Raw genomic sequence first — 10,618 nt, forward strand, 5'->3', positions numbered from 1 at the left:
CATCATACAACTGAGCAGATGTGCTTGATTTGAACAAACTAGGAAAAAGTTAGGGCATAGCCAGTACCACAAGTATTTGCATATACTTATGTTTCTAATATCTCAGCTTCACTCAGCTCTGGTTGATTGTCATTAACAATAGGAGATTTTTGAAAAGAGAGTCGCACAATCTCCTAGGGTCAATGTGGAACGGGAAGGTGTTGCTTGCTATCCTAATGCAGTCTGAATTTACGTCCCCAGCAGGCGGGAATGAGCTTGACCACGTTTTTCATGTCATCATGTGTACTCATGCAAAAAGAGAATGCAGGATGTGTTCTCTTGGCCTTTTATCATAGCTGAAAAGCGTTTGGAGTCAGAGTGTGGCATATCTAAACACTAGGGATCTTTTAAAGAAACCCATAATTCTTGCCATAACAATGCAGCCAATCAGCCAATTGTTTCTTTATAAGTACCTTAATTTCTTATTCATTAGGGGTAATTGTGGTAGTCCTAGAAACTAGGAAAGGGGAGTTAGGGTCCAGTGTGCAGCATATGCTAAGGGCCATGAGGAAACATATTGCCTTCTGTACTATATCAGTCCCTCTAACCTCCCTCACCCTGCTCACTGTACTTTTCCCCTTGCAACTGTCCTTCATGTATATACAGGTCTCAGCTCAGGCTGTATTTTCCTGACAGTGCTTATCATTTCTCCATATTGGGCTTCGGACTTTTATATGCAATGGAACCCTATGGTAATCCCTATCATAGGACTTACTTATCAATGGGCTTTGTCGATCTCTTCCCTGGCACACAACACACACACTTAAACGCCATAACTTTAAGGGCTTCACCTCGTTCAATCACTATTCTATCCCCAGTATCTACCCCTTTTCTGGAACAAAGTACACAATCCATAGGTATCTGATGAAAAAAAAGAAAAAAACATTAAGGAAAGAAAAAGAATTGTCAAGTCATCTGTACACATGCATAAGCATACCAAATATGTTTTGTAATATTAAACTATTGGTGGATATTTTAAAAATCTGATTAATTGAATGTAAGTCAAATGAAAAGAGGATATCAAAATATACACAAGGAAAATATATGTATTAAATTATTACTATCTCTATTACTATACTATTACTCTATTACTATTACTCTATTACTATCTATTACTCTATTACTATCTCTATTACATTATTATTTTAATGCTCATAATAAGAGATTTTACTAATGATAACAGAAAGCCATTTATAAGCTGCTGAAAGAAAAGTCATAATTTAGGAGTTGTACCAATTGTTCCACAGAAACCACCTTCACCCCACAGTCTTTGGGTTAGACGTCATCAGAATCCACCGATGCAATTAATGTGTGTGTCTCTAATTAGGACACATGAAAACATGACTGGTGTGGAAAGTGTCTTTGAATAAGACTGTGCTGTTGAGGGAAGAGGTCAAGAGCAGGAGGAATTGTTGTACCTATATAACCTTATGTTAGGTGGCTCAAGGCAAAACATTCACCAGGCCTTAGTTTGTGTAATAAACTCTATAAGAGTAACAACACTTACCCAACTACCTGGTGGCCTTCTCACAGAAATATCCTGATTTTCTTTTGTTGCTTCATATCTTTTCTTCAAGATTCGGGGTTCACTCCAAATACCACTTCCATGGTCACATCTGAATCTCCCTGTTGATTCAGTGGTTCCATATCCTCATTGTTCTAGGTCCTTATAGGTCCCTGTGCACTGACACTTTCCATATTTTAAATCTAAGCTGTTTTCCTGTCCAGATGTTGTCTGCTGAGAGACATAAGAGATAGGTAGTTGAATGAACCCATGAACAGAGATATAAGGAAATAAAACAAAAGCAAATGGTTTGGGAAACTTAAAGAGCTAGAGAAGCAAATAGAAGATAGTGTTTTCATTAGTGTCCATAAGATCCCTAAGGTGACACCAGCCTGCAGGTGCTGTCCCATATATAGTGGGGGAATTTCTCATGCTTATTTCTGGGCAGAGGGAAGAAGAGTACAGGTCTAAATGGATGACTTTAGGTCAAACCCACTAAGTCCAACAGTCACCTGTTGTCTCAATGGATTTACATCAGTTTGTAAAGTCAGGATGACAGTGCCTACCTCTCAGATGGCTTCTATAAAACATAAGTAAGTTCTACACTCTCCATTGCATCAAGCATGGCATAAATTTTCAGTAAATGATCCTTTAAATTTTTTATAATAAGCAATTTGACCAATTTGCTGAAGGCCTCATTCCCCAGTTTTTCTTTTGAGTGCTTATTATATGCTTGAAACTCTCAGAAGCCAGAAAGAAGATCTTACAAAGGGCAAGCCAGGTTCGTGCTCTCTAGAAGCTTTGGTTTGGAGACATAGGAAGGTGTTAAAGAAATGGATACAAGTCTTGGTGGATTGTACAAAGGGCTTGAGGAAGTCAAGAGCTCTTTGAAAGAGAAGAGCCACACTATTTAGGAAGGACAGGTTGGGAATGTTTCTCCGAGGACAGAGCCAGGGCCAGGTGACAAGGAGGAGCCAGCCTTATGAAGAGTCCATGAAAAAGGGCAGGGGTAAGAGCAAGTTCAAAGAGCATGAGTACAAAAGGACTTGTCATGGGACGCGTGGGTGGCTCAGTTGGTTAAGCAGCTGCCTGCGGCTCAGGTCATGATCCCAGCATCCTGGGATCAAGTCCCACATCAGGCTCTTGCTCGGCAGGCAGCCTGCTTCTCCCTCCACTTCTGCCTGCCATTCTGTCTTCCTGTGCTCGCTCTCTCTCCCTCTCTCTCTCTGACAAATTAAAAAAAAAAAAAAAAAACAGGACTTGGCATGTTGGAAGGACATCGAAGAGGTTGGTGTGGCAGGGATCTGATGGGCAAGGGTGAGAGACAGGAGCCACTCCTGGGGCTCATTTAATCTGCGATAAGCAATTCTGACTTCATTTGAAGAGTTGAAAGGCTTTGAGCAGGGAAAGGCCTTAACTTGTTATCTATGCATTAGCAGCCAACCTAGAAGCTGTGTTAAAAAAAATGGGGGGGGGGGAGGTAAGAACAAGAACAGGAACACCAGTTGGAAACTTCTGCAATGTTCCATTGAGAGATAATACAGGTTTTGATCAGAGTGGCAGTACAGAAGGTAAGAAGAACCAATTCAAGATATACTCTGTTCTTACAGAATTTGCTAATCCACTTGATTCATCAGGTATTGGGATGGAGGTAAGAGAGAAAACAAGGGTGATCAAAGGTTCTTGCACTGATGGTCTGGCGGGAAATGGTGATGGCTGCATAGATGAGAAGTGTAAGGAAGGAACCGATGAGGGGTGAAGGTAGGAAGCCAATGCATTCATTTTATTTTTATATATTTGACACATTGATGATAATTATAAGTAGGCAATTTTCATATGAGACTGGAGTTCAAGAAGTACTATATTGGAGACACAAATGTGGCCATGATTAGTATACACATGGCATCTACAGATGGGATCACCTAGAAGAGTGATTCTCAATTTTGGTTACACATGGAATCATCTAGAAAACTTTTAAGTACTGATGGCCAGTCTCCAGTCCCCATCCACTGAATCAGCCCTAGGGTACTAACCAAACCTTGGCATTCAACAACAACACAACAACAAAAGCACTTTATTTTCATTCTGATGCATTTCTGAGACCTGAAAACCACCAACCCAGGGATAAATTGCAGAGAGAGAAGGGAAGATGGTCCCAGACTGAGCTGTAAGGCATGGCAGTGCCTGGAGACCAAAAGGTCCCTAGCAAAGGGAACTCACAAAGAGCTGCCAGGTAGGCCTAGCAACAGATTTGGGCCCCTCAAGAGACTGTTATGAAAAAGTGTGACTAACTGGCTTCAGGGTCACTAAAGGGTCAGGAATGGTGAGGACAGATACAGTGTTCTTATACTGATTTCTTATTGAACTGTATATACAAATGATAAAGGATATACATATCAGGTCCACGTTTGATTACTTTGTGTAATGTCCATATTCAAGTAACCATGGTCAAGGTGGAGATATGGAACATTTCCAAAATTCCATAAGGATCTCTTAGGCTTCTTGGAGGTTCTTACCTCCCTCTCCTTTGGGAAGTAACTGCTTTCTGACTTAGGCAGTATTGATGGGTTCATTTTGCACATTTAAAAACTCCTTTCAGTGGAATTCTCTAGGCTGTATTCTTTGTGTCTTGCTTCTTTTGTCCAACATTATTTCTGTGAGCTGTACCCGTCGTTCCTTCCCATACAAGTGACTTGTTATTTTTCTAATTCTACAGTCTGTGATTGTATGAATTTGCCACAATTCATCCACTCTCCTGATGAGAGGTAGTTCTCGGCACTCACAAATGAAGTTGCTATCCTTGTCTTTTGATGGACATACGTTTCTCCTATACTGGGTCCATTCTTAGGGATGGGATTACTGTGTCATTAGGATATGTGCGCCTCTAAGTTCATTAGATTTTGACACACAGTCTTCCAAAGAGTTGTGCTAACTTACACCTCCTCCAGCAAGAAATGAGAGTTCCAGTTTTTCTATATACTCGCTAACATGTAGTACGGTCATTCCTTTCCCTTTTAAACATTCCAGTAGCTGTGAAATGATATTTCATTGCAGTTTTAATTTTCCTTTCCCTGATTAATAATAAAAGACATTTTTGTAGACTTACTGAACAATTTGATCTTCTTTTGAAGTTTCTGTTTCCATCATTCTGTTGATTTAATTGAACTATATCTTTTTATTATTGATTTGTGGGAATTGTCCCTATATTTTGGATATTGGTCATTTGTCAGATGCATGTGGCATGAATATTTTCTCCTAGTTTCCTAGGGGTTTGCTTTCACAGTCTCTAAATGATATCTTTTGCTGAAAAGAGCATTCATTTTCATGAAATCTAATTTTTCTCAATTCTTTTATGGTGCTTCTTTGTAACATGTAAAGAATCTTTGCCTGCACCAAGGTCATGGAATTCTGCTTTCCTCTAAAAAATCTTATTGGTTTACCTTTTCACATTTAGGTTTGAGACCCATGTCAATTTGATTTTTATATTTGTAGAGAGGAAGGGTCAATATTAATTTTGTTCCATGCAATGGCTAATTGGCCTAATGGCCTTCCCACTGAGTCACAGTGTCCCCTGGATTATTAATCAAATGTGGGCCTGCCTCAGGGCTGTATTTGATTCCACTGACTACTCACTTTCTACGAAGTGGCCATAATCTTCCCTCATATTCTGAGGTATTTTCCTTTATTTGTTGCCCCAAAATGGGAGAAGTGTGTAAAGCATGTGGTTCAAGACTCCTTCACACTTTCACAGCTTCTTGATTGGATCAATTAGTCTAAGAGCTTTTCCTCCACTCTGAAATTTACACGCAATGCAATAGAACAGGAAATTATTCTCTCTGAGGCATCTGTCGTCTTGTGGGTATCCCAAATTCTCTCACCCCACAGAGCATGATTTGTGGCCTCCTCCCACATTCATTGCCAACGTTCACTGCTCTTAATCCTGGTCTTTCCAGATCAGAAGGGCTTTCCATGTAGTAACTGAAGACTCACACCCATGCTGTAGCTCAGCATGGAATCTAGCTTTAAAGTAGATGTTACTGCTCTGCTTTGAGTCAGTGGGCATGTATGAAACCAGTTGGATGAGCCCAGGTTGAGTCCAAAGTGCAAGCTAAATGGTATCACCTTTTGGCTTGAAAATTTGCAATGGCTTTCACCCTCTGTTTGAATAAATTCAAACAGAAAAGAATGTATTTCATCAACAGAATAGGGATTTTTTTGGAGAACTCTTATGTTTCAGGAGTGGAGTGTTCCTAAAGTTCCCATTGTCAACTGATCTCTCATTTTCTTATGATTTTCTATTGTACTTTGGTGACATTAAAGTTCATTTTGGCTCATGTGTCTTTGCTGTTCTGTATTGCTTCTTAATGACTTCAGACAATGTTCTATTAACTCAACAAGATGAACTCCATTAGAGCACATATTTATATCACTATAGAACATGGCAAAGGGCTTTTCACTCAGCAGGTGCTTAGTATTTTAGATATTAATGAATTAGCTTATTTCCTGCATCATTTCACAAATACAAGAGACAACTCTTGGTGCTTAGGAAATGAGTTTATTTGACTGTCCCCATAAAATTCCAGTTTCTTTATAACTTGGCAGTGATAACATTGTCTTTACCTCTCCTCTTAGAAACCTCATTACTCTGAATAGTTGACACCAACATTGTAAAGGACAAATGTTCATGACCTGGGACCCATGTAAATATGTAGATTTCTAAGGTGAATAGTTCCATGATTTCCATTAAATTCTCAAATTTTCCTTCATCTATAGAAAGGTTAAGAATCTTTGAGACTATGACTTTGGCTCAGGTCATGATCCCAGGGTCCTGGGATCAAGTTCCACATCAGGTTCCTTGCCCAGCGGAGAGCCTGCTTCTCCCTCTGCCTGCTGCTCCCCTTGCTTGTGCTCTCTCACTCTCTCTCTGACAAATAAATAAATAAGATTTTTTTTTAAAAAGATACCATTGAGACTGGGGTCATGTCTAACATCCCTCATACAACAATTAAGAAAATGCTCAATAAGTACATGTCCAATAAGACTGAATGGCAATGAAAAACAGAATATTTACAAGGAAAGAAGATTCCCTCTACATTAAAAAAAGAAAGAAAGAAAACAAAAGAAAAAAAGATGATGAAAAAGGTTATTTTATGTGTACTATGAATTCAATGTTAACACTGAAAGAATAGTATTGGAGATAGATATAGTAATGACTATTTCTGTAACTTTTTTTTTAAACCAAAATAGTACAGTCCAACTTAGGAAATAACTGTGAAAGAACATGAAAAATAAACAATAGCATTAAGGAAAAACAATTGTCAATTAAGAAAATTCCAAAACTTTGCATCTGGTACAGTTTTCTTTATTGGGTCAGTAATTTAGTAAATTTCATAGTTAATATCCTGAAGTGCTTCATGTCTACACTACACTACAACCCAATCCAATTGGTTGTAGAAGGTATAGATGGAAGGTGAATGAGGTTAGGGATCTGACACAGTATGTTGCTGACGTCTTTAGTTTCAGACACAGGACTTCTTTCCACCAACAGTGCAGCCCTCGTCACACAGTACTATGGAGGAACAAGCTAAATGAACATAAAGAATATTCACGAATAATCGTACTTATAAGCAACATTGGGTCTTTGTAAAACCATTTCATTAGAAGAGAAGGTGTATTTTATTTACATTATTTTTATTATTAGTGAAAGTGAGTTGGTGTTAAAATATATCTATATATCCATATATCTATATCTATATCATCTATATATATGTATATATACATCTATATATATGTATATATATATATAGTTCTAGATCTAGATCTAGATCTATATATCTATATATATACACACACACACACACATATATATATAGCTTCTGGAAAAAAGGCCCCTTGTGCATGGCCAGTGTAAAGTTCCATATCGGAGGAGGCCCACTATACCTGGCAAGCTTTGGCACCCTTCTACACACAGGTGGAGGTTAAGGGAGAGACAATATTTTTATTCCTAATCCTTAAAGCAACAGTAAAATAGATGATTAAAAATAAAACTGTATCTGCTTTGTTGGAACTCTCAAAAAAACAGAGAGAGGTATGTTTTGGAATTTCTAGATAAAGACCACTTTGGGTTGATAGCTATTTTCCTATTCTGGTCAATTGGTCTTGAATTGATCCTTTAGGTCCAGAGATAAAGGTGTTGATCTACTCTTAGATTCAAGGAGTACTTCCCTAACCCTGCTGAGACTTGTCCCTGCCCTTTCCAGTGCTGCCCCCACTTGGGTAAGGCAAGTTTAGAAGGGACCTTAACAAAACAATGGAGGCAAGTGGGGACAGTGGAAGAAGGAAATTGAGGGGGCATTGGCCGAGAGAGAGGTATTGGGGTAGTGTTATGGAAAACTACTTTGGTGAGAGACAACTCTTGGATATGTTGACTAAGAATTTAGAAGCAGAATCTGCCGCTCAGTCAATGTCAAGTATATGACAAAAGCGTGAGAACAAAGTTGTCTTTGGTTGTGTCATTCAATGCTTAGAGTAGGTTGAAGAGATTAAAAAAATATTAAGACTCTGTTAGCTTCAGAAGACACGTTGTATATTTTATGTGTTTTCACTTGTATTAGAATATACAATCTCGGGGCGCCTGGGTGGCTCAGTGGGTTAAGCCGCTGCCTTTGGCTCAGGTCATGATCTCAGGGTCCTGGGATGGAGTCCCACATCAGGCTCTCTGCTCAGCAGGGAGCGTGCTTCCTCCTCTCTCTCTCTCTGCCTGCCTCTCTGCCTATTTGTGATCTCTCTCTGTCAAATAAATAAATAAAATCTTAAAAAAAATATACAATCTCTAGAGCTAACCTGTGAGGCAGTCAGTAGGGATCACCTGTAACTGACACTTCTAATTGAACCAGCTCAGTGACCTTTGTTTGGCTAAATATGTACAGTTAGTGACTGGAGAAGTTAGGAGAAGAGCTTCAGGTTTTATATACAGTTCACCTTCTGGGTGACCCTGAGGGTTCTCTGCAGCATTTAACAAAAGTCACTGCATTCGCTTACTAGGGCTGGGTGTCTTGAACCATAGCAGTAGAAGTCGGACATCAAGGTATTGGCAATGTTGGTTTCATCTGAGCCCTCTGTTCTTGGTTTGCTGATGACCGCCTTTTCCCTGTGTCTTTACAACATGTTCCCTCTGTACCTGTCTGTGTCCAAACTTCCTCTTCTTATAAGCACACCAGTCTCACTGGATTGGGCCCCCATAAAGCCAGCAGGTGTAAGTAGTTCACTTGGCAGCCAATGACTTCTGAGAAAATTTTCAGGGCAAAGCAAATGAGAGGCCAATCTCCAAACTCAGCTTACAAACTTGCTTCTTTTTATGACTTAATGAGTCTTCCTATGATCAGAAGTGTTGGCTCAGATTTCCAAAATCATGGAAGTCACATGGGATGTTTGGCACTGGAGGGAGTTAGAGTTCAAGAGTCTATAGAGCTTGAATTATTAAGTTAACAACTTGACTGGAAATTTTGTGCCTCGGAGGAAATCAAAAGATTGGAATCTTCAAATATCTAGAGATACATGGGTGGAAATCAAGGGTTATCATATGCACTGGAGCATTAAAAGCATTAATTGGCAGAATTCTAAAAACTTGGAAAATGTATTTTCTGAAACATTCTTCTGGGAACAGTGAAATGCTAAATAAGCAACTTCAGAACCCACATTTAGTGAGATTATTAGTTTCTTTGTTGTCAAACAATCCTAGTATTATTTCTTGAAAAGACCCAACTATAGACTTTGATATTTAACATAGAAGTCTTTTAGCTATGTCTTCTGACATTTTGTGATCACCAGAAATTGCCTAATATTTTAAAATAGTAAAATAAAACCATTATTCTTTTTAAAATTTAAGAATTACATTTTTTAAGAAAGTATCACAAAGAAATCACACTAAAGGAGTCAAATGGAAAACCGAGAAATTATTGTCCACATGGAATCTCAACTTTCTTTTCTCTAATTGCTAAAAAGAATAAAACTGCACTAAAATTTAGGTGTCCTTTGACGACATTAAAAAAATACACACTTTGGGTGCCTCAGTGGCTCAGTCAGTTAAACATCTGTTTTTGGCTCAGGTCATGATCCCAGGGTCCCAAATGCAGCTCCCTTTCAGCGATAAGTCTGCTTCTCCCTCTGTCCCTACCCCTGTTCGTGCTTGTGCTCTGTCTCTCTTTCTGAAATAAATAAATAATATCTTTAAAAAAATTTCCATAATTACCTCTCATGTAGACTAATGTACTTAAGAATAGGGAAGGCAAAAAAAAAAAAAAAGAATAGGGAAGGCTAGTCACATCAGATTCAATCATAAAAATAATTACACTTAAACGAATGGAATGCTATTTAAATAAATAAAAATCAAATTAATAAAATGTATTTACTATAAACATTTTATTTTATAAAATATATATTATTAAAAAAATAAAATCAGTGGTCATGTAAAGCTAAATTGATTACTTTATCGAATCTTACTGTCCATTAGTCTAATTTTATCTCGGTATCTCTTATACTCCTGGCTCGGTATCCTGGCATACTAATATCTTAAAATCTCTGTGAGATATTATACTTACAAAGTTTTTTAAGTTAATAGTTAATTCTTGGTTTGCTTTATTTGTCTAAAAGTTAAGAACTTAAAAAATTTATTTATCAGTGTAGACACACTGACTTCTAAAAGTCAAACACTTTTAGAAATAAGAGTGAATATTTAATAGGTATAGGTGTAAATACTTAATTGTGAAAAAACTGAGTGTTTTCCTTCTGAGATATGGAATAAAGCAAGGATGTCTCCTTTCACCACCTGTATCAGCATCATCACCTGCATAGCACCACCTGTACATTAGTGCAATATAGAAAGACCAAAAAAAAAAAAAAGAGAGAGAGAGAGAGAGAGACCTGAGATTGTTGAAAAGGAATCTTCTTTTCAATTTCCACTGTTAAAAATCCCAAAGAATCTACCCCAAAAAGCTATTAGAAATAATATGTGAGTTTAATAAGGTTGTAGGATGCAAAAATACCCATTGTATTTTTATATGTTAGCTAAAACAA

This window comes from Mustela putorius, unplaced genomic scaffold (genome assembly GCF_011764305.1).
Source record: "Mustela putorius furo isolate JIRA1106 unplaced genomic scaffold, ASM1176430v1.1 tig00001033_pilon_pilon_pilon, whole genome shotgun sequence".
NCBI classification, from domain to species: Eukaryota; Metazoa; Chordata; class Mammalia; order Carnivora; family Mustelidae; genus Mustela; species Mustela putorius.